The 26,187-nt window shown below is 33.8% G+C and overlaps 1 pseudogene; it reads right to left on the minus strand.

Moving 5' to 3' along the window:
- Window positions 1–16,765: 16,765 nt before the first annotated feature.
- On the minus strand, window positions 16,766–17,573 carry LOC124915794 (annotated as a pseudogene).
- Between the last annotated feature and the right edge of the window lie 8,614 nt (window positions 17,574–26,187).

Consider the following 26,187-nt stretch of genomic DNA (forward strand, 5'->3'; position numbering starts at 1 on the left):
TTTTTTTTTTCCTTGAGAAAATTTATATGTCAAACATTTATCAGCTTATAAAATAAAGCTTTTAATAATACAAGAAAAATATTAATAATTAACATTATACGTGTATAATAAAGACTTATCTTTATTAGTCGATTCTTCTTCTTATTAAGATGGATAATTTCAACTTGTCGAAATGAGCCATCATCTCTTTTGCAACATCGTGACTCGTATTTCTAAAACATCAAAGACAAAGATTTTTTACGGCAAAAGCTACTAAATAACTTAGCACACGAAACTGTTTTAAGATTGTTAGAAATCTTGTCTTGAAATAACAGAAAAATATATATACATACGATGTTACAAATAAATAAAAATAAAATAAGATATACGAAGAACAATATCACTGTATTTGATGGTTGATTCGAGGCATGTGTTAGACACATTTCCCTTAAAACAGTTCCACCGTCTCCCCGTGTGCTAGAGCTTATCACAGATGGCTGTCTCCCAGGGTACAACGAATCTAGTAGTGATTCAGCACCGGAATCACTACACAACGAGCTTGATAAAGTACCTGAACTATCACCGGGTTTCAACGGAAAATATTGAGCGAAGAACTCGAAGAACACTCACAAAACAAGAAGAAGACTTTTGGAATTCTAGAGTGAGAAAGAAAGAAAATGATGAAGTGATGTGTATTTTTTGTCCATTGGATGGTGTGGGATAGAATGACTATTTAGATTGTTGAAATAATAAACAGTTAATTAAATCATCAATTGATCCAACGGTTGGCATTGTTTGCCTCTTCATTTGCCTTAATATTTCTTCTTAATGAAGGGTAATTGTTTGCCAAAATTAATGAAGACATTTATTTTGCAATACTCACGTTACATGGTTTTTTTAATATGTTAATAATAATATTAAATTATCATAATAATTAATAATAATAACAAACTCATGTAAGTCACGCTATAAATTAACAACATTTTGTTAATTGGTCATCAAGGCATTTTAATTAATTAATTTAAATTAATTAATTCAAACATTTGGATCAAATTTCACCATTTAATTCACGTTTGAATTTCATGTGAATTTGATTTAATTTTATTACCCACATTCTAATTTCCATTCATTAATGGAATTTATAGAATTAGTTTAAAAATTCCAACAATTGATTCGAAATTCTTTCGGGCGAAGATAGGATCCTTCGATGCTTATATTCAGGATATATTAGAAATAATGTGGAAATCACAAAGGAAATGGCCATCAACTGGTCATCTATTCTTTTCACTACTATCGTAACCATGGTGACACTTTCGAAGAAGAAGCACATTGGTTTCTCCATACAGATCAACAGACTGCTTGAACACCTCTAGGTCGACCTAGGCAAGGGAGTAAATGTTCATCCTAATAGGATTATGACCAGCATAATGATTAGTAATTACTTTCTCATAATGAAAGGGATCAAGGACATCAATCTTGAATCATCCGCTCAGTAGTCGAGTGGAGAGTCAACTACTCTTTCCAAACGTTCAACCCTCTCTCGTCGTCTAACTCCAAGGAAGAAAAGAAAGTTGATGGTTGAGGAGTCAGTTACAAGCTCAAACAACCAAAACATTGATTAAATCGAAAAGACATCTGAGACTATATCCAAGGCTAAGAAGGAAAAACTAGACGAAATACCTGTAGTAGAGGAAACTCCTAAGGTAACCTCTGAAATTGTTCTGGCCGAAGCACCTACTGAAGGCTTTATGTTGTGTCTACTGGTAATATTACTAAAACACCAGTTGTCAATATAACTATTAGACATTCTAAAGCACAACCAAAAGTAGCAACTTCAGCATTAGCAGTTGTTCCATTATCAACCGTCTATCCAGCGACCATCACATAAAGGGTTCCTACAGTTAAAGGTATTATATTTAGGGAACTTGTCCCTACTACTGCACAACCTGCCGAAGTTGCAGGAAAAGTAAAAGATCATGCGGTCTTTGAACCAGAAGTCCCTCCCTAGTGAAACAAACTATAGATCTGATTATGGAGGAGGTTGAGGAGACATCGAAGGAGAAGATAAGACTTTTCGATAACTAGAGAAACAAAAGGCTTCACCAGAGGTTCTCTGAATTCCATCCAAGTGTAGATCTTAATTTGATGTTTAAAGCGCTGATATTTCTAGAGAAATTTGTCCTAAATCGGTGCTGCACTAAAAACATTCAGGAAGCTCTCAAAAAGAGAGAATTATTTATTGCCAACGCTAAAGGAGGTTCCATGCACCCAATCCTTCGCCAAAGACAAGAAAATTACGATCCTCTTCAGAAAACTGTATTGGCTGGATTCCAGAGTCAATGACAAGTTTCAACAAATCCTACTCTTTCAGTTCAACAACCATGTCTTTCATACATGGTACTGAATCTTCCAAGGATACTGAGCATCAATGGGCTCCAGTCTATGCACCGAGAAGAAGTTTTCTGGCCTCTAGCTCTATGGAAGGGCCTAACTCTCTAGATGTTGAACATCAACTCTTATATGTTAAAAAGTTGTTGTTTCCTACTATTGTGCAGCAACTTTCCTTAGTTGCAGAGCAGAAACCCTTCCAAGTTGTTGAATAGCAATCCATTACCGCTGAGCAGTAACTCTCCATTGCTTCTTAGCAGTAGTTATCCCAAGCGGCTGAGCAACAACTCTCCATATCTGCTGAATAACAGTTATCCCAAGTTGTTGAATATCAATCCTCCCCTGCTCCTGAGAAGCAGCTTTCCTCAAATGTTGTGCAATAGAAGCAACAAATCAGTCTAGCTGTCGAGAAGCTTCATTCTTCAACCGAGCAACTACCCCTTCCAATTGAGCAACAACTCCTTCCGACTGCATCTTGTCACTCAGTTACAACATATGGTATTATCAAAGACATTTGTGTAGAGATTCAGGAGGTTGCGTGCTTATCTCAAACGTTGATTCAAGTGCCTTCTCCGTGATCTTAAACCATCTTCAAAAGATCCAAAGTCAACTGCCATTCAAGAAAGTGAACAAGTTACTCCTTTTCAGATTCTACTAGTCGTTTCCCAACTTGAACAGTCGACCCCTCATTCTCCAGAAGAGTCATCATTAGGAACGGTGGATCTCAATAGCCTCATCTAGGACACGATTGCACCCCTAAAATATAGTATTGCATCCATTGCTGATGAAATGGAATTCCTTAAGGAGCATATAGTATCTACTTCCAAATAATCGGCCTCGATAGCATCAGCGTAGGATAAAACCTAAGCCAGGTCACGAAGGGTAGTGTTGAGGTTGCAATTATCAGGGAATCCATGTCCAGGATAAAAACAATAATGCATTTCTCCATCGACATTTATAATAGGGATCTCTCTACGAAGATTGATACTAATAGTATGAAAATTGCCAAAGTAACAACCTTCCTTAAGCATGCAACATATAATCGAATAGAGGATGTTGATGATAAAAAGGGTGAAAGTGGTAGAAGATGTAGAGCAGTAAGAGGGAAACCTGGAAGAGGAAGGTAGTATAGGAATCCAATTGAAGGCTCAAGCTACAAAGGAGGAAGAACTAAAAAGGGGAACTTATATCTTAAATATTTTTCTCTCTAATGTTCATATATATATATAATTTATCCTTAGTTTTATGCTCTTATAACATAGTTTTAACATCATCAAAAAGGGAAAAATTGTTAGCTTAAGTTAAAGAAAGAAAAAAAGGGGGAAATCATTAAATTAAGATTAAAAGGGAAATCGTTAATTAAGATGAAATATGAAAAATGCTTTAATTTATTAAAATGAACTTAGAATAATTAAAATGAATACGACATATTTTGATAATGTGTTGATAAATAAATAAAACTGAGTTCTGCAATTGTTTTAATGTGTAAGTAGAGCTTAAGAGGCGCTTGCAGCAGAGCTGAAGAAGCGCTGATAGTAGACTTGCCAATAACAGAGTTGAAGAAGTGTTGTCAGAAGTCTTGCTCCAACAACATAGTTAAAGAGGCGCTGTCAACAACCTTGCTCCAACAACAGTGTTTAGGAGGCGCTGGCAACAGCCTCGCTCCAAAAGCAGAGTTGAAGAAGCGTTGGCAGCAGCCTTGTTCAAGCAGCATAGCTGAGGAAGCTCGTGCAGTACCATTGTTCAAACAAAAGTCTTAAAAAGTACTTGTAGCAGACTGAAAAGCGCTAACAGCCAAATAGCCAACAATAGTGTTGCGTCAACAACTATGTTGCGCTAATATTCCAGTTGCCAACAACATTGTTGCGCCAACAACTGTGTTGGGACAACAACTAAGTACACTATCATCAAACTTCTACAGCAGCTTAATACGCTAAAATATACAACTGCCTCATATTCAAATATTCCTTTAGTCCGCACACTACTATCCTGTACACCACGTTCTATAAAATATTTGATTTGTCCACTACTATCAAGTATGCCACGCATAAATGAATATTATTTTTATGCGCAATAATGACACTATCAGTTAAAGAGGATGACATGTTGTAAAGGAGCGATACTGGTGTATGCTTTAGGTTAGCGTAGATTTGACAATGATGAAAACTCCTTACATAACTCACATATTTTGTTCAAGATTTTTTCAATAATAGTATTTTTTGGCTAAAGTCATCCCATTCATGTGTGGACCACATGTCTCTGCATGTATTTCTTCAATGAGCCTCTTGGATTAAAGAGTATCGATGCATAACATATTTTGACCGTCGAAAGACTAATGGTAAAGCCAGTTGGCAATCCAACTATAGTTGGTGGAATATTGGCGTAACGTCTTGTTCCTTGGCTCGGAAGTGGGAAGGATATTCTCATTACTCAATATATTTTTGGAGAGTATCATACCAATGTTTAGCAGTATTCTCGTAGTTAGTGACTACTCCTATTTCAAAAGCAGGTCGTATCTTTTATAAAATTTGTAATGGTTTGACTTTAATTCCGTTGGGAATTTGAGTCATGGCTACCAAAGTAGTCAATGTATTTGCGAAGCCGTTTTGGCTTCTTGGAGAGTGAACAAATAATACTTGATCAAATGTTTTCATGAGTTTGTCAAGTGGGCGTGGTAAGGTTTCAAGTTTTCCCCTTTCACTTTCCACATGCCATTGATTTAGGATATAACCAGGTTAGAGTCACAAATGACTTCTAACTTAGTTTCCACTTTTTTATATGTCAATTGGAGACCCAAGACACGTGTTTCATATTTACCCTCGTTATTGGTGACTAAATATTTGAGTTTTATGGATATTAGATTGTACGTCCCTTTTAGGTCAACTAACAAAATTCCAATTTCGTAACATCTATTTCATGTGTCTAATATATTGAAAAATTTAAGTTTGTCTTGTCACTAAACAATGATGGTTGGTCAACAAGGAAGTCTACAACAATGCTTCCTTTGATAGACTTCTGTATCGCGTAGGCTATGTCGTATTTGGAGTACATCATATCAATTTGACTAGTCTTGATGATAGAAGAGTTCGTTGGAATGAGAACTGGATCAGGTCCAATATTGATACCAACTTGACAGGCTGGGCTTGCATGTAATGTCTCAATCTTTTGGTGACCCATGTAATGCCCAATATATTTTTTTAAGATGGATTGTAATTTAGTTCACATTCAGTCATCCTTTTACTAATGTAGTACACAACAATTTTGTGTTTGTCATTGTTTTCTTGAACCAACAGGCTTCCCATGGCTGTGTCTATTACAGTAAGGTATATGATGAGAGGAATTTCAGATCTAGGAAGCATGAGTATGGGAGGAGATTTTAAATAATCCTTAATTCTGTCAAATGCTTGTTGATAGTCTTCATCCCATAAAAACTTTTGGTCTTTCTTTAGTAGCTTAAACAACGAATCGCATGTCATAGTAAGCTTGCTGATAAATCAACAAATGTATTAGATTTTACCAAAAAATCTACAGACCTCTCTTTTGTTTCGAGGGACCAATATAACCGTAATTGCTTTTATCTTAGAGGGATTAGTTTTGATGCCCCTTTATGTGATTAAGAAGTTCAGCATTTTACCAACTATGACTCCGAAGGTAAATTTCCTTGAGTTTAGTCGTTGATGATATTTCTTGATTCATAGCAAGAATTTCTCGAGGTTTAGGACATGTCCTTCTTGATCCTTCGATTTTTCAATCAACATCGTCGAAATGTACTTCCACTTCCTTGTGGATCATGTCATGAAGGATCATGGTGGTTGTCCATTGATAAGTGGATCCTGTGTTCTTAAGACCGAAAGACACGACCCTATAACAAAAGGTTCCAAATTATGTTATAAACGTGGTCTTTTTTTTGTCTTGTGGGGCCATCAGGATTTGGTTGTATCTTGAAAATATATCCATGAATGACAATAGTTCATGATCGACAGCGGTCGATCAATTTGTCGATGTATGGTAAGGGGAAGTGATCTTTAGGGATGGACTTATTTAGATCTTGATAATTTACACAAACACATCTTACTATCTTTTTCAAGATAGGAACTACTATCTCGAGAAATCTAGCTTCAAGTTGTTTTCGGACTTCTTCTCCAATCTTGTTCACATCTTCCTCTTTCATCTGTTTGAGCTTTTGCTTCACTAGCTTAGCGTTAGGATATAGAGGAATTTAATTTTTTTTGATGTTTGGATCAATGCCTGGCATGTCCTTGTATGACCAAGAGAAGAAGTCTTTGTTGGCCTTCACTAGCTCAAAAATTTCCAGACATTCTTGTGGGTTTAAACTTTGACCGATCGGTACGATTTGAGGATCAACGGCCATGTTTAAATTAATTTTGATTGTCTTTTCTATTGTAGAGACAATATTGTCCTCAGATTCTAAGAAGTGTTTGGTTTCAAAGTTTATATTATAGTAAAGGAAAGATCATTTTTACTAATAGATGACTACTTCTTGTATTACATCGAAGGGTTTATTACATGTAAAAAAATATGATCTAATAAGATCGTTGTCTTACGTTTCTTACAATGTACGGTATTTAACTTCTTTCTATACATGAGAGGATAAAGAGTTCTACTTTCGTCGATCACAGTATCGATGGATGAAAGAGAGTCAGTTCCTTGAAGAAAGGAAGAGTTGACTTCTCAAACTGGTTCAGATCTTGGGAGTCCGAGCCAAGTTTTCTAGAGAACCGCACCAATTGTCCGTTCTTTTCCTTCTAAGAAGATTGGACATATCTCGAACCCCTTAGTTAAACCTTAGGGATGTGAATATGGGTAAACCAATGACTACTACACTATCAATTTTGTTGTTGACTATGATAACTTGGTTGTTGACGATGAACCTAAGCTTTTGGTGTAGTGTAGAGGCTAAATCCTTGGCTTGATACAACCATTGTCTTCCTAAGATCAAATTATAGGAAGGTTGTATGTTGATGACGCAAAAGTCAAATTGAAAGGGGATGTGATCCACTTAGATGGTGTACTCGAGACAACCCATTATCTCACGGAAAGACTATCGAAGACTCTAACACACATATCAGATGGTATGATCTTATCTCGTGATACACATATCTTCTCAAGAGTCCACTGAAGACATATGTTAAGAGCGAATCCATTGTTTATTAAAACCATTGGGATGGACTTTCCCTCCATTTGCACAAAAATATAAAGGACTTTGTTATGATTTGGTTCGGCTGTTGGGAGATCTTTGTTTTCGAAGCCAATCATGTAGTGTTGAGAACTGGAAGATATGATCCCTACTAGTTCCTTAGGGTGGTGTTTGCATGGAGATTGGACATGTTCAACTCATTGGGAACTTCTTTCTTGTGCTCGTTAGAGTACATAAGAATTTTCTATATGGAAATGTTAGCATTTATCCATTTTAGTTGACTCATCAGGCAGATCCTAGATTGAGAGCTTTAGGCTTATTTTCTTTTATGGTCCCTATAGGTAGTTGGGACGTGGATGGAACATTGGCCAGTGTGATTTCATGAAACATGGTTGAAAATTCGTTCCACCACGTGTTATCGCGATGTTTATCGGAGCGTAAATGTGTGCAGTAATTTTTGACATCCACGATTTCGATCAGGTCCAGTAATGATTTGGTGTCAAGGTAAGCTTCATCAATTACGAGCATGTTAACTTGATGATCCGGTAAAAGATTCTTTGTTATTTCTAGATTGGTGATCACGTTGAGATCAATCAAGTGATGGAACAAGTGTTTGAAGGCGCTACAACTGTTGTTAGCGTGGCCCTTTTCTTGGTGGTAGTTGTACCAAGCGTTCTCATACTTTCCCAAGAATGATTTGTATGTTAATGGGGAAAGGGATTTGATAAGATTCTTTTCCTGAATAATCTTCATCACTTGAACTAGGTCTTCAAAGACTTTAGGAGGTCTAGGTGCCTTTGGAGGTGTAGTTTTGGTAATAGTGGTTGTACCTACCTTTGTCTATGGAGGCTTATATAGGCTCATCTTTTAAGGCAATTTCTATTGCTAGGTAGTGGTTACCTGGTGCACTTCTGTGTTTTCCTTTCTCAAGAAACGACTTTGAGGTGGGATAACTTTGATTGTTTTCCCCTCTCTCGATGGCATAGTCGAAGTTTCTTCATATTTTTGTAGGTTTTGACGATGAATCCAACAAAATATCGTCCGCTAACGTTTTCCAAGATCATATTGCTTTGTCGTTGTTCTCTTAGGAGTGAATCGATTTACTCGACGACAACTTTCCATTTTCGATAAACACATATAATTTCTTATTTTCTCCTTGTTTGATGTTCTTCAACCTCTTTATAGGTCGTTCAAGGTTGAGATGCATTAAGAAGCGTTCTATGAACGCTGTAGCCTGTTCCTCTATGCTTTGCATATATATAATATTTTTCCTGTGATACCAGCGTAAAGCAATGTCATCAAGGTATTGGGGGAATAAATGGAGAACTGTTGGTTCTCCAAGTTGCAATGGGGTCATTGTTGAAGGGTACAATTAGAAAAAGACTAACGTGTCAATTTTTCCTATGTACCTGGAGAGGGATGGAAGCTTAACGCATACTAGAATAACTGCTCGTTCAACAAATTTTATAGCATCTTTCAGTCATGATGTTCTTTAGTACTTTTTCCTTTAGTTATCTTGTTTAAATGAAGTTGCATCTTTGCCTTCATGTCTTGAACTTGAGTCATCTGGCATTCATATTCCGTTAGCAGTGGTTGATTAGCCACTATAATTCTATTTTCCTACGACCCCAGGGGTTGATTAACTCCTCATGTTGTACATGTGTATTTAGGTGGATATCCTCTTAAAATTCTTCATAGAGAGATACTTCTTCTTGAGTTTGATGATCAATAGGATGGGGGTTGATGGGGATGAACATAACTAGGATAATCTAGTTAAGAAATCGAAAGGAAGAAGATGTGATCAACGCGAGTTACTCTATTACATGTTGCAAAGATTCATTAATTTCCCTAAATTCGGTCACAAAAACGATTTCAGGTACTAGGAGTTCTTCGGTCATTTGGTGGCGTATAAAACGTCCAGTATTTGGATCTCTCTTTCTAGCGGCTGTGTCGGTTGTCGTAGTCATGGACAATTGCAAAAAAAGATGTGAGGGTTTGCAATTGTAACAAAGTACATTGCAATGCATATGCACATAAAATGAATCTTGGAGAGTGAGCATTTTGCCAAAATTTCATAATTTCTATTTTAAAAAAAATCAATTCTTTTTTAAACTTCAAGAAATTACCAAAAATAATAAATACATAGTACTGTACTTCATTTAACACCTTTAAACATATTTGTTAAAGTTCAATTTAAAGACTTATTTGAAAACATAATTTAGCCTAAATTTTAAAACACTAAATTATAAATTGTGACTACTCTATAATCATTTCACATTATATAATTCTTAATTAAAAGTTGTCACACCACTGCAAGAAAATCACAAGAACAATAAGTCTAATTTTAAGATTTTCTAAAATTCAAATTTGTATTTTATTTTCCAATCCATATCAATCACTAATATGAATCAATAATCAATATATAATTCATAAAGATACATTTCAAAAAAAAAAAACATTAAATTGTTAGAATTCTTTTCATATTAAAATTGATTTATTGATTTCAGAAAAGTTATATGAACATTAAATTAAATAGCGAAAGTGTGATTGAATTGAAAACTTACCTACATTAAATTGTTAGAATTCTTTTCATATTAAAATTGATTTATTGATTTCAGAAAAGTTATATGAACATTAAATTAAATAGCGAAAGTGTGATTGAATTGAAAACTTACCTCCAACCATTGTTTGTCTCTGGCTAATTGCCGATTAATCTTAGCATTTCTCCCACAAACAACGTCTTCTTTACCATAACGTTCAAAAGTTTTAGAGATTCTTCTAAACACTTTAATTTTTTTCAACTCTCAATAGTGCAAGTTCTAAATAGAAAAAATAAGCTTAGGGACCTCTAAAAATAAGAAATTCTATTTATAGAGTTATTGTCATCAAATAACTCTAGAACTTATTTGTATGGATATAAATTACATGTACCATATTTCATTTAATTTCATTAAAAAGTCATTATGGAGATTATTTTAACTATACAATTAAATGTCTAATTTTAATTACAATAAATTAAAATATAATAAATAACATAATAGAGATTAACCTCCTAGAATTTAATGTATAATTCCAAAGGTTTCAATGTATTAAATGTCATAATAGAGATTAAATTATAATAATTTATTATAATTAATTTGTACACACTATCAAATAAAATAATTTATTCCATATTTGGTTACATTTTATTTTTTTTACATGGAATTAATACTTACATGAATACAAGGAATTGATTTTTTTTTTACCCAATCGGTTTCTTATAAATTAAAGTATCATATACTTAAATAAAGATTACTATCAATCTATATAGCTTCAATAAACTATAAATGACTAGTACAAGCCCGAAGTCTAAATCAAACCCAAAAAACTGATCAAAATCTTAGATCTTATACTTCAACAATGGAAAGTTTTGATTCTCTCTATTTCGATCTCTCGAACTCTAAATACAAACTCTCTATAACTCTAGGAAGATAATACAACAAACTCCAACCAAATTGATTAAATATCGAGTGAGAATTTTAGATATTTTTCTTTGTGTTCTTAAATTTTTGGCGTCAAATTCGTTATTCCGGTTCGATGAAAACATTATTCTATAAGAAAAATGATGTCCACCATCCAAAGAATAAATATCTAAAAAAACTTTCTTAATTAGCTAGCTTGGATCAAAACTTGCATTATTTGAAAATTTGAAAAAATAGAAAAGGAATCGCGAAGAAGTCATGGCTCCTTGAATTTTGACGAAATGACGTCGTTTGTAGGTCGAGCTATGCACGTTGAAGGTGGGACAAAAACGACATCGTTTTGGGTCCTCATGAGTTGGCATTGGACGTTGGTTGCGCAACTGGAGATCCTCTAACGTATTGGAGGGTTTGATGCTCCATTGGCCTGATTTGGTCATAGTTTGCGGCTACATAGTCTGGCTTACGACAACTGGTGCTAGTGATTGACAATGGTCTCTAGGGTGACTTTATTTTTACTTTAAAACATGCAAAAGTATATACAATGGTTATTTAAATAACAATTTCACCCTATCTAATATATAATAATATCTCGAATTAGGATAATATCTTTATTATATTATATTAGTTTTCTAACAAGTCTAATTTAATGTTTATATAATAGACATTATTTATTTAACTCAGTATGTCATCCAATATAATATTTTTCTTCATATTCTAACATGGTATTATGGACTTATTTTTGTTCTCATGTTATAGTCTTTTGTAGTCTATATTAATGGTTACTTTATCGATTTATGGAAGACTCTAATAATTTATTCTTATATTTTTAATAATAATTTATTTCTTTTAAATGTTTTTGTTGATTTGTTTTTTGACAATCATATTCTCTGAATTATTTTTTCGGTTGTTATTTTACCCTAGTAGTCAATGCCCATATTTCTATTGGTCTTAATCCAATAATATGAGATTCTTCGCTGGTTTTCTTTTTAGGCAACACCCTGTCTTCTTTTCGTTATTTCTTTTCGTTATGATGAATTTTCTTGTTAAGTGTTGTTTCGCCCCAACATTTTATTCTTATGGTATTCTACATTATTCGATGGTTTATTTCTTAGACAACACAATGTCATATAATCTTTATGATGGATTTTCTTTTCAAGTGTTGTTTCATTCACCCTAGCATTCTATGCCCATGTAATTCTAAATTCTTCGTTGGTTTATCAGTCAACACACTGTCATCCTATAATTGGATGAATTTAAACACTTCCAAATTTATGAAGCAAGAAAAATAGCATCAACATTTCATAATCTCTTCTTCAACTTTAAGATGATCAAGTCCTTTCCTTCTTGAGTTTGAAGAGTAATGTTATAATAAATAATAATATCTATGTAAGATATTACAATATTATAAATTGTGATATTATTATTATTATATTATATTATTTTCTTTATAAATCTAATTTAATTTCAATATAATAGGCATACCATATGCATATTTATTTATTTAATTATTAATAACCCATCACCTCCGAATAATGAGTAGGTAGTTCGATCCTTTTTTTTCTCTCTTCATATTAGACTGATGGGGGGATGCAGAGCAATAGGTCGAATTACTATATAAAGAACAGTTGTAAACTATAGGACTTTTTCTTCGAGTAGGAATATTTCGGTTTTTCTTGTTCCTTCTCTTTGATAAGAATAGGGATTTGAAATGATACAAATTCCTCTTCATTCTGTTGTGCTCAGCGAAGAAACTGCCTAAACAGACTTTTTCGGATCCAATCCTTTGATGTTTTTATTAAAAATCATAGATTAATTAATTTAGAACATCTTATCCATAAAATACATGACCCAAATTAACTGTTCATTTATTTTCGTGCAATGAGCCAATTAAAATGAATAATTTTAAATATAAAAATTGGATTCTCGAGATTTAAATTTGTGTTTCCATATAAAATCAACATAATTGTTAAGGTGTTTTAATTGTGATGGTGTATCTTTTATATTCTAGAAGTAACAAAAACGAGCATATTTTTGTTGTATTGTGTTGGCGCATCTCTCTTTTCCTTTAATATTTGAAAAATGTGGACAAAACATTTTTGAGTTGTGAAACATAGACTTATAATAAACATATACCGACTATCAAAGAAGACTAAAATGTTGTTGAAGAAATAAAAAGTTGAGAACACGTCTCTAGAGGAAAATCAGAAAACATCAATTATGCAGTTGAGAAGATCGTCAAGAAATCGAAAATAAGTCGAGAGGTGGTCTCCATCTTTAAAATACTTCTTGTTGATAGATATAGAAAAACATGAATGCTATAATGAAACATTACAATGAGATGAATTAGTTAAGTGCGAGTCTACGTTGAAGAATTAAATGAACTATTTTACGTCGAATCAGACTTAGTAGCTCATCAAGCTACCAAAGGGAAATAAAACACTTCACAACAAATGAATCTTTAAGATTAAAGAAGAACATTATAAAACCATTAGATACAAGAAAATTATGATTTTGAAAGGATTTCAATAGAACGAAATCTTCTCTCTTGTGGTCAAACTGCTGAAATTAAACAATTTTGAGTTTGGTTGTGTAAAAAGACATTCATATTCAACAAATGAATATTAAAACCATTTTATTTACGATGATTTAGATGAAGATATTTACGTGTGACAATGACCATGCTTTGAAGTAAAAGGAAAAGACGAGCTTGTGTTTAAGCTTTCAAAGAGTGTATATGGTTTGAAATAGGCTCCAATGTAATGTTAAAAAATTGATATCTTCATGAAAAGTAACAACTTTATGAAGTTAAAATCTTATCATTAATATTATATTAATAAATTTGATAAATTGTATATTATTATGCTCTTGTACATTGATGACACATTGATTGTTGGAGCAAGCTTATATGAGATTAACAAAATACAAAAATAACAGTCTAAGAATTTTTCAATGAAGGATTTAGGTGATGCAAAACAAATCCTCTGGATGAGGATCTTCAAGAATAAAGAGTTCTCAAACTTTAACAAGAAGAATATAAAAGTTCTCAGTGGTTCAACTTGTACGATGCAAAACTAGTTACTACCTCTTATTCAATTTAGACTATCCAAATATCATTCACGTTCAGCAGTGAATGAGAAAAATTACATGGGCATTATTATATATGTCTTTTACATTGATTGTATTATGTATGCGATGATTTGCATACGACCAGAAATAACACATGTAGTAGGAGTTGTTATGAAATTGTTGAGCAAACCGGGTATCCAACATTTGGATGCAATAAAGTGGATACTAAAATATTTAAAAGGAAATATAGATCTCACTTTGTGTTTCCGAAAGTCTAATATGGGATTGTAAGGATTTGTTGATGCTTACAATGGTGGTGATATTGATATTATGAAGAGTAAAATATGGTACATCTATGCATTGAAAGATAATGTAATAAGTTGGGTTTCATAACTACATAATAATGTTGTTGTTCTAGTTGTGAGGAAAAGTATGTTTCTATGACAGTAACTGCTAAGTAGATGATGTGGTTGCAACTCTTGTTATGATAATTGGGTCAAGATTACGAGGGATGTGTTTTGCAATGCGATAGTCATAGTTTCATTAATTTGTCAAAGAATCCGATTTATCATGGCAGGACGAAGCATATACAAGTTCGTGATCATTTTATCTGATAAGTTTTAGATGATGTAGTGTTAGGTGTTGAGAAGATTCCCGGGAGCTAGAATCCAGTTGATATTTTGACGAAAGATGTGACAAACGAGAAACTAAAGTTGTGAGTATCTTTAGTTCTCTTCTTCCTTAAAATATCAGAAGAATAATCGGTACCGATTGAGAGATGATGAAGTTAGTCTCCAAGTGAGAGAATGTTGAGTTGTGGAGTATACACATATAATGAACTCTACTAAAGTTAATTAGAGTATAATGGGTTTGGACTTGAGTATGAGTTTATTAAATGAATGTTTAACCTATAAATATATATGTTATTGTTAAGGGTTTAATATTAGAAGATAAAGTATAAGGGATAAAGTATGAGACAAATATATGTATTTCTTTTTTTTCTTCATAGTTAAATTAGGTGACAATTGATGTGGACATAACTCTTTTGAATGAACCACTATAAATTTGTGTCTTGTAATGTTTTAATTTTCTTACATTTTTGTAAATCGTTTCAAGTATGTCAGATTCGGGGTTCCAAATCCTAACAAACATAAATAGTGTATTTTCCGAGGAGGTACTAATGCTTCAATTATTTGGTAGAAGAGACCTGGTTAAGGGTTGTCTAACTATTTCTGGAAGCTGTATCTGGGGAATGTTTTGTTCTTTTTTATTTTATTTTCTCCGTCCATCGATTTGTTTCGGTATTGGCGTGAGTTAATGTTAATTTTCTCAAATCACTTATTTATGAAAATCAAGATCTTTTATATTAATTATTTAATAAAAAAATTAATTTCAAAATTAATAATATATAAACTAGTTCTTAAAATTAATCCTAGAACACACAATTTGTGGCTGGGTATTTTTTAACGAGGGTAGGACTTAGGAAATATTATAATGCCTTTGAAATGGATAATAATCCTTGCTTCTTGTTCAAAAAACTAACTATTGTTATTTATAAATGATCCATTCAAAGATCATCACATTATTCGCCGTGAGAACAATGAATTAGTAAGCAGAAAATTTAAATTGGCTTTACTATGGTCCCTTTCAAAGTCTCACCTTTAGAAAAAAAGAGTTTTAATCTAGTATTAATTAATAATTTAGCTCTTACCTTGAAATAAACTAATAAAAAAAATACTCGTATCACCTTTGTTAAAATCTTGAAGGAGAAAAAGTGAAATGAAATTGTATTATTCAAAGTTATTTTCAAACCATTACATATCTCCCTTATATAAGAGTTCAATACTAACTAATTAACGAAACTAACTAATCAGTTACTAACTAATTAACGGTTTAATAAACCGTTAGTTATTATTTTAGCATCCTCCCCTCAAGGAGAAACGTAGTAGAAACAAAGTTTCACCTTGACAAAACAAGTAGATGAAACATTAAGCTACGATCATGCAGCCATTGTCTTCAGCAAGCCCAATTCAGCGAGCTTTATTTTTTTTTTAGCTATCCAATTTAGACAGCCGAGCAAACCAATTCAGCCAACTCCATTTTTTTTAGCTACCCAACATAGACAGCCGAGCAAGCCCAATTCAGCAAGCTCCATTTTTTTTATTGCAAGGGAATCTTTCTCCACGATTTTGAAGAACTTTAAGAATCTCATTTTGATCCGACAAAACCGTCCTTGCATCAGTAAATATTTTTCAAAGAAGCCAATTTAGCATTCTTCCTACTCTTGACGAATCATATCGTCATTCCATCATCTTCAAAAACAACCTATCCTCTTGACAAGTTGATTCATGAAATCTTCACAATTTTCAACATCGCCGCCTTCACAGCAAAACCCACTCTACTCATCTAACCATCTGACATATTCTTGATTAGCATAACCTGAGCCTTACCCGTCAATCCAAACCACCAAATCGAAGCCCTCATATTCTCTTCTTCATTATCATCATGATCTTGGCAGCAACATGTGTGCATAAGTATACGCCGGTCAAATTCAGATTTATAACATCTTGCAATTGTGCCATCTTCATTCTCATCAATAACCTGTCTCTAGTTATTCCTCCAAAGATGAGAGCTTGACCATCATATGTTTATATGTTTCAATCTCTTTGCAAACTTCTTTAGATGATCTTGCATAATTATGCAGAACCTTAGTTCAATCTCTGAGCAGCTTTAGATGATCTTTAGCTTCCTTAGCAATAACCTTCTCCTTGGCCTTGGCCTTAGCCTTGGCTTGAGACTTAGTACCCATAATTCCACCACCCCATTTCTTCCTGTTTTCTTCGAACTTATCGTTGAAGTTTGCCTTGATAGCCTCCAATACTCTGTTGAACTCCATCTTATCCTCGTTCTTGACAGTGGTCAAGCACAAAACAGATGCAGTTTTCTGGTGAACAACCGTTCCCAATCTAGACTTTCCCTTAACAATACAGTATGGAATTTCCATTTTCCTGCATAATGCTGGCAGCCAGACAACCAACTCAATTGGGTCCACATCATGAGCAATAACAACAAACTGGGCTTTGTTCTGTTCAATTAGATAGGTGACATGGTTGAGACCGTATTTGACAACAATAGGCTTCTTTGTCTCAATTGTCTTTCCTTCAGCCTCGGCTTGAGCCTTCTTCAAAAGTCTATCTTTCTTTGCAGCTTTATCCTCAGGTCTGTATTTGATGAGCATCTTGAAAAGGTTTGTGGCTAGGTTCTTGTCAAGGGTCTTGGTGAATTGGTTCAATGCTGGGGGCACCTTCAATCGCTGCCTGAGAATTCTCCTTTGCCTTTAAATACGAACAACCTTAGGCCATTTCACATAACAACGTAGATCCCTCTTCGGAGGCAAAGCTCCTCCGATTCCAAACTGTTTTGGTCGATTCTCAAACAAAGGATTCGAGACCTTCTCTGGTTTCTTCTTGGAAGCTGCAACTGGTTTCACACCTTTCTTAGGAGCCATTGTTGAGAGATTGCTTCTCCAGAGGTTCGGCGATTAGGGTTTAGTCTTCCTGCCTTTTCTTTGGTCTTTCAAGAGTTGGTGTTTCAAGGTTTCCACAAATATCTTGAACTTCTGAGGTTTCAGATTGAGCTTTGAGACTTTCCACCTAAACTTCTCCAGTAAAGACCACCATCTAAGCAGTGCAGGATTAGTATCTTTGGAGTTTTTAGCATAAGACAATCCCCCGGACCAAGCAAATTATTCATGCGCCTCACAAGACGATCGTAGTAATGTCAAACCTAATCTTTATTTTTAGTCTGGACACGGCTAGTGATGTTCTCAAAATTCTTGCCGACTTGCGTAATGCAGTGAAGTAACTTTCCTCCTGCAGCTTCACATTCTGCCAGGATAAATCTAACAAGAAAATAGAAAGAAGACATGTCCCTCTTCTCCAGATTCTCAGCACCTAGCACCTCTACATGCCTTGAAAGACATTGTTTGGAATTATGACACAGCCCGAATCACCATTTGGATCTTCATCAATATCTTGATCTTAAATAGATATTGATCATCATCATTATCATTCATCAACAATTGTTCATCTTCTTTGTAATAATAATAATACAATATAGAATAAAGCCCTCCACCAGCGGCTGCTCCGGCCACCGGTAGAGGCAGCGGAAACTCTCCAAGATCCTTAAACTTGGAGCTCTGATACCATGTTAAAATCTTGAAGGAGAAAAAGTGAAATGAAATTGTATTATTCAAAGTTATTTTCAAACCATTACATATCTCCCTTATATAGGAGTTCAATACTAACTAATTAACGAAACTAACTAATCAGTTACTAACTAATTAACGGTTTAATAAACCGTTAGTTATTATTTTAGCCACCTTTGAACAGATACCTGTTCTTCTTGTTGAAGCAGGAACTGCAGGTCATTGTAATTTGAAATGATGTCATCCAAAGCTACAACATTAATAATATAATAGAATTTTTCAAAGCTACAACATTAATAATTTAGTAGAATATTTGAACAATCAGAATTAATAAGAACTGCTCAATGGTGATTTAAATCTATGTAAGGATAACCTATATAAAAATGCTAATGTTTGACAAAGTAAAACACACCACCCTGAGACTGAGAATATATTTATCTAACTATGTCAAATAAATAAATATATATTTTTAATGTAATAATATATATTTTTTAAATAATTATGATACAAATAAATATTATTTTGACGTGTCTACGTGTTTTATCATGATCATTAAAACATATAAATGATAAAATACATTATATAGAAATATATTATTAAAAATTATCTTATTTAACCTCTTAATTATATAACTGTTATCAGGGTGTTAATTTATTTATTTATATATATATATATATATATATATATATATATATATATATATATATATATAATTTATTATATTTCTATTTCTTTTAACTTGTTCATATTTCTTTTTAATTATATATATATATATATATTATCAAATTAACATTTTTAATATTTTTTAATTTTTTTTCATATAAACAAAAAAAATTCAATTAAAATTATTTAAATTTGAATAAATTTTTATTTCACAATTTTTTTTTTAAATATTATAAAATATTTAAAAAATTAGTTAAATCTTATTTCATTGAAATTCAAATTAAAATTAAAAAATTAAATATATTTAAAATTATATTATATATTTAGATATTGTCTCAAAATTAGTATAAAAAACAAGTCATATATAATATATATTTTAAATAAAACAATATACATAAATAATAAATATTTGTAAAACTTATACTATTTACATATATTAATATAATATTTTTTTTTTACGAATTATTGAATTTTAAAAATTAAAAGTTAATAAATATATTTTAAATTTAATAAATTAAATGTAATATAAACTAGGGCAACAAATGAGCCCGATCGAGCTCGACTCAATTTAGTATTTCTTTGTTCGACTCGAGCTCGACTCAACAATTACCTACAAGTTCGCCTCGACTTGAAAAACATGAAGTGGTGACGACATTCAAAACATAGTTGGTCACGAAGCATCAATGAAAGAATAACATGGTCATAGAAGAAAATCCTAAAAACAATAAAAAATGCCTTTCAAATGATGAAAACCACAATTAGAAATGGAATAGGGGTACTATTCTGGCATGATCCTTGACTGGATAACATTTCCATTATATTCAAAGAAGAAATGCAAGGAAACAGAGTTACAAGAGAATACACCAACTACTCATTTAGAGACGTCTATGAAGGTAAATGTGATTCACTTTTGAGGCGTATTCCAGAAGGTAATAGAATCCAAAACCTAATGAGGCACAAGCAACTCAATGAAAGTAATGATGAAATATGCTGGAAAACAAAAAGGAATGAGAAATTTATTACAAGAAAGGAATGGGAAATGGTTAGAACAAGATGACAGGAGGTAGATTGGCATAATGTGGTATGATCTCCAAATATTATTTCTCGTCACAAATTTATTCTTTGGCTGGTATACAGGAAAAGTGTGACAACAAAAGACATAATTCGAAAATACATAAACATTTCTGATATTAGCTGTGTCCTATGTTCGGGAGTTGAGGAAAGCGTAAACCATTTATTTGGGGAATGCTCTTTTGTAATACAAATCTGGAGGATATATGCTGCAAACATGAACATCATCAACTTTCCAGGAATATGGGAAGAAATCCAAGAGTGGATGAAGAATAAACAAAAGGAAGATCCTTCTATGTAAGTATGTTGAAATGCTACTTTGGAGTAGTAATCTACATTATTTGGAAAAAAAGAAATTCAAGAACTCACAGTGGAAGAAGTAGAACCGTTGAAGATATTTGGAGAGATATAACTTCAGATAAAAATGCACTCATTCAAACCTGGAGAGGAATCGAAAGGAATGAAGAGAATAGAAAGCTCTGCCAGATATATGATATTTCGTTTGAGAAGGTCACAAGTAGAATAAAAGTAAAAACGTTGTAGGCGCTAATTGATTGTTGTTATTGTCTGTAATTCAATTATTGTTTCATTGTCAAATCTAGAAATTGTCTAAATCTGATCTTAAACTTTTGTATTTTTTTTTATCTCTTTTGGGTTTTTTAATGAAATGACACTAAGCTGTTTTCCAAAAAAAAATCATAGTTGGTGGAATACAAGGGTAGTGCGAGTAGGAAGTGATGTGGATATTATCCATAGTCATTGTACTTCTGAAGTGTATCGTACCATGGTTTAGTAGCATTCTCACAAGAAGTTACTTTATTCACTTTTCAAAAGAAAGTCGTTGCTTTTGTTGAATTCAGAGGGGTTTGACTTTCATTCCATCGGGAATTTAGGTCATGACTACTAAAGAAGTTAGGGTATCCGTGATATAGTTTTTTCTTCTTGGAGAATGAACAAACAATACGTGGTCAAATATGTTCATGAGTTTATTTAGGTGGGCGAGGTAAGGTTTCAAGTTTTCTCCTTTCACTTGCCACATGCCAATAGCTTGGGATATAACCAAGTTTGAGTCACAAAAGACTTCTATTCTGGTTACTCTTTTTTTGTAAGACAACTTGAGACCCGAGAGGCATGTCTCGTTTTTGGCTTTGTTGTTATTTTAGTTTTATGTAGATTGGATTGTACGTCCCTTTCGGTTCAACTAATAAAATTCCAATTTCGTAACCCTACTTTTCGGAAGCTTCGTTAAACATTAGTTTCCATGTGTCTGATGTGATGCTCATAATTCACTCATCGGAGAATTCGAGTTCATCTTCTAACTCAACAATAATGGGTTGGATATCAATAAAGTTTGCAACAACGCTTTCTTTCATAGAGTTATGTACCGTGTAGGCTTTGTCGTATTCGAAAAACATCATCATCTATTTGGCTAGCCTCGGTGACAATAGGGTTTGTTGGAACAAGATGTGGATATGGTCCAATATTGATACCAACTTGATGGGGTGTGCTTGCATGTTGTGTCTCACCCGTTTGGTGACCCATGCAAGTGTCTAACATATTTTCTCAGTTGGAGTGTAATTAAGTTCACATCCAATCATCTTTTTACTGATGTAGTACATAGCCGTTTCAAATTTGTCCTCGTTTTCTTGAGCCAACAAGCTTCCCATGGTTGTGTCTATTACAATAAGGTATATGATATTGGGTATGTAGGTTCTGGGCGGCATGAGTATGAGAGGGGATTTTAAAAAATCCTTGATTTTTTGTCCCATACATACATTTGATATTTCTTTAGTAGCCTAAACTGCGGATCGCATGTCATGGTAAGCTTACTGATGAATCGACTAATGTATTAGATTTTTCACTAAAATCTGCAAACCCTTCTTTTGTTTCGAGAGATTGATATAGTCGTGATTTCTTCTATCTTAGAGGGATCAGCTTTGATACTCCTTTATGTGATTAAGAAGCCAAGCATTTTTCCAGTCGTGACAACGAAGGTGCATTTCTTTATGTAGAGCCTTAACTGGTATTTCCTGATTCGTTGAAGGAATTTCTCAAGGTTGAGGGCCTGTTCTTGTTGATGCTTTGATTTGATGATTAAGTTGTCGACATATACTTCCACTTATTTGTGGATCATGGTGGCGACCCTTTGATATGTTGCTCCTGTGTTCTTATGACCTAACATAAACTTCCAACTTTTGTTATGAATGTGGTATCTTCCTTGTCTTGCGGGGCCATAAAATTTGGTTGTATCTTGAGAATCCATCCATGTATGATAACAATTAATGATCGACGACCTGATCGACCAAAATGTCTATGTCTGGTAGGGGAAGTAATATTTAGGTCTGGCCTTATTCAGATACCGATAATCTACGCATACACATTGTAACCCTTAGAACATGGTCCCCATGCAGCTTAGCACGTGTTTAGATGATACATGGCAATACAGGCGAATCGTAGGGTGGCTCGAGGTTTGATGCGTTTCAACCTTGGTTTGTGTGCCAGACATTTTTAAAAGAAAAAAATTATTTTAAGAGATTTTGACACTATCTGGCTGCTTTTGAAATTAATTATGTAAAAATAATTAATATTATTCAAACTTTAATAATATGGGGATTTTTTTATAATCAAACGATAATTTGATTTTAAATCCGGTTTAAATTAATCAAACACAATTAATTTAAGAGATTACTATTTTAAAATAGAATCACCAAATAATATTTGAAATATCAGGAATGTATACGTGTATAATTGTATTTTTACCATAGTTTCCATAAGTGATTCATTTTTTGTTACACTTAGGAAAGGGCTTTCCCGATATGTCCTCCGCACCTATCAAATGACGACTTTATTTTTTGAAAGTCTAGAAATTAAAAGATTTATTTTTAAAATTTATTATTATTCAATTAGTAGTCCGGTGGTCCTAAACAAGGATATGTTTAGATTATGTAAATAATTGTACAAAATTATTTTGAAGGGCGTATATGCGATTGCTTTTGTTAGGATCGGGATTGACGATGGAGACGAGGGTCTCACAAAGTTGAACGCTTACACGCACTTCGTTTGATAATAACTCTGTTAGAAGTTTATATCGATTTCTACTTGGCGCAAGACGTCACAAACTCTTGAACCAAGTTCAAGTGTAGAAAAGTTTGTTTCGACTTGAAGAAACACAACAGGATTGGAATGATACATAGAAAAGAAAAGCACAAGACACAAAAGATGTTTATGGATGTTCGTAGTAAAAGCTCAAACGTCACCCCTTCTTCTCGACCTCGAGAAGGATATTCACTAGAATATTTGGTTAGATACAACATTTGTTAAAAACTCAGTCGAACAATCATGACTTATTTACTTCCTTTTCGAACTCCTAGCACACACACTCTATTGAACAAAAACAAATTATGTCAACTTATAATACTAACCAACTCACACAGAATAGCTAAGATTGTAATACATTGTAGAGATGATTGTTTGAGGGTAAAAGATTATGAAGAGGTTGTCAAAAAGGTGTTGACGCAAGTTGACCTCTATCTTCTTAAGTAGGCAGATGTCAACGGATATATTTGCTGCTTAACGACTATATCTACTTAATAAGACATTTGTCTTGATTGATTGAGTTCCAAAAAAGTGTACGGAGAGGATCCTCTTTGATCTTACATGTACTTAAATAATAATAAGCCAAGATATTCATTATTGTGATTTTAATCTTCAAGAAATATATATCTTAGAATATTTGACCTGTCTTTAGTTCTTTTTATCATAACTCTATTGTTCCGAGAAAGGTCTTCATTAGTCTTTGCACGTAAATGGAAACAATTTTCTGGGAATTATAAGGCTGAAGTCTGTAATTACCAGAAACGACTTTGTGTAGTACCTAGGTTAATAAGATATATTGATCATGGAAAGTCATAAGCTCTTCAATAAAATGTCGATTTTAATAAAATGTCAGACATGGCTTTTGTAAAATGTCGATTTGCAAAATGTTGGATGCGTGGTTTTTCAAAACGCCAATTTGTAAAAAATCGATTTGCAAAATGCCGGACGCGTGATTTTTCAAAATTCCAATTTGTAAAAAGCTGATTTGCGAAATTCCGGACGCGTACCTTACTATAAAGTCGATTAGGATAAAGCCGATTATGCTTTAGTATAAAACCTGATAGGATCGGAAACACCAATAGAGACGGGGGTCTGACTATTTATTATGGCTTAAGAAAAACAGTTTGATAAAAATCATGTTTAGGATTTAAATCACTATCTATTCTGCACAAACCCTTGCAAACTCTTGAACGATTCAAGTGCAGAAACGTTTGCTCTTGTTTGAAGCTAAGAACTAAGAATGAGAAGATGACAGAATGAAAATGACACAGTAGTTTGTTTATGGATGTGTTAAGCTTGAAACAATAACTTAGCCTTCCGAGTTCTTGATACCAAGAATTAGGTTCTTGATGGTTGGAACTGAGGGTGGAATTCTATACTCAAGCGCAACGTATATTAAGTGAGAAGAGAATTCGAGGTTAAGGAGAGAAGAACCAAAGGTGAGAAGAGAAATACTACTAGGATACACCTAATAGTCTAGGATAGGGGTCCAAGACTGAGAGAATAACTTAGAGTAACAACTTTCACAAGCTTCAATTTATAGCCCAAAAAGTGGGGTGGGCATCAGCATTTAAAATGGATGAATTACCCAAGAGTATTCGGTTACAAACTTATTACAAGAACTTTCGAAATAACAGAATTCGGTTTGAGAGAAATATAAGAGAAGGGAAACAAAACAGAATTATTCAACATAAAACATAAACTGGCCCATGTGCACCATAGGACCGAGAAAAGGGTGCTGGAAATTGTTCTAGGACTGAGGCCTTGATTGTGGACCCTAACATAATCTCTCCCTTCAAAGTTTGTCTCCCTCGACGAAAAGAACGTGGACTGGTCAGCCACTAATGCGCATCCTCAAAACTTCAAAAAAGACTATTGCTTCGGTCGGGCTTTAGCAAATTCAGCAAGGGTCACAGAATAGGACCGGACTTCTTAAAAAACTTTCGGCATAATCGTTTCAATAGTGGAGATGGTCGGGTCCTTGTAATCTTTTGCACTGCCGGGTCACTCGCCACTCCGCCCATGTATGTAATTTTTGTGCACCCAAGGTCGAGTTTTTCATTGTTTAGAGCTGACCTTTATTGCTGTAATGTCTCCAGCGCCTGGTAAAAAAATAATTTCTTCCAGCTTCGATTACACTCTATAGTGTCTTCAAAAATCCAGGCCAAGTCTTTTTTTCGAACCAGCATAATAGGGACAGCGAAACAGCCATAACTTCTAATTAGATCTTCAAGAATATCTTCTAAGGTCATTGCCGCGAGGGAAACAGTTTGGCCTTCAGGCTTACCTTTTTTTTGCACTTTGGTAGCAACACTACATTCGTCCAAAGTCTTTTCCAGCTGGTTTCCATGCATCAAGGTGACCTATGACCGAGGAATTCCCCTTAGGACCGTGTTTCTGCCTTGATTTTCATATGAAAGAGTCAGCTTTTCGAAGTTCCAAGATGAAGGACCTAAAGTAATCAGCCATTCAATTCCCAAAACAATATCATAACCGTCCATGGAAATTACCTTCATTTATGTTTGGTAGTCATTGCCTTCCATCGACCATTTCAAGTCTTTGTAAACGCTAGAGCATAAAACAGTGGATCCATCAACCACTCTAACTGATTGCACCCAGGTTGCTATGCTTTTGTGATCTATTTTCTCCAAAATCCTGCTATTGATAAAATTGTGGGTGCTGCCTATATCGATCAGGATCATTACCGGCAGGTTCTCGACTTTTCCAAGAATCTGGAGAGTTTGAAAAGCTTTGGAACCGGTCAATGCATGTAAGGATATGGCTGGTTCTTCCCTTGCCCCGAGCAACAAAGGTAGATCATCAAAAATAGGTTCTTGATTGGGTTCTTGGTCTTCTTGATTGGCCGAGACCATGAATAACTTTGATTTGCATCTATGGTTTGATTGCCATTTTTCATTGCAAGTGTAGCATAGGCCTTTCTTTCTCTTTTCATCCATTGAGACCGGGTCTAATTGCTTAACATGACCCTTGTTTGCACTTGAAGAGGACCCATATGATGAATTCTTGAAGTCAGTATTGGTGCTCGGCCAGGATGTGTTGATATTCGATTGCTTGGGCAGCAACGGTGCTTCAGCGCT

This window comes from Impatiens glandulifera, chromosome 9, assembly GCF_907164915.1.
Source record: "Impatiens glandulifera chromosome 9, dImpGla2.1, whole genome shotgun sequence".
Classification (NCBI taxonomy): Eukaryota; Viridiplantae; Streptophyta; class Magnoliopsida; order Ericales; family Balsaminaceae; genus Impatiens; species Impatiens glandulifera.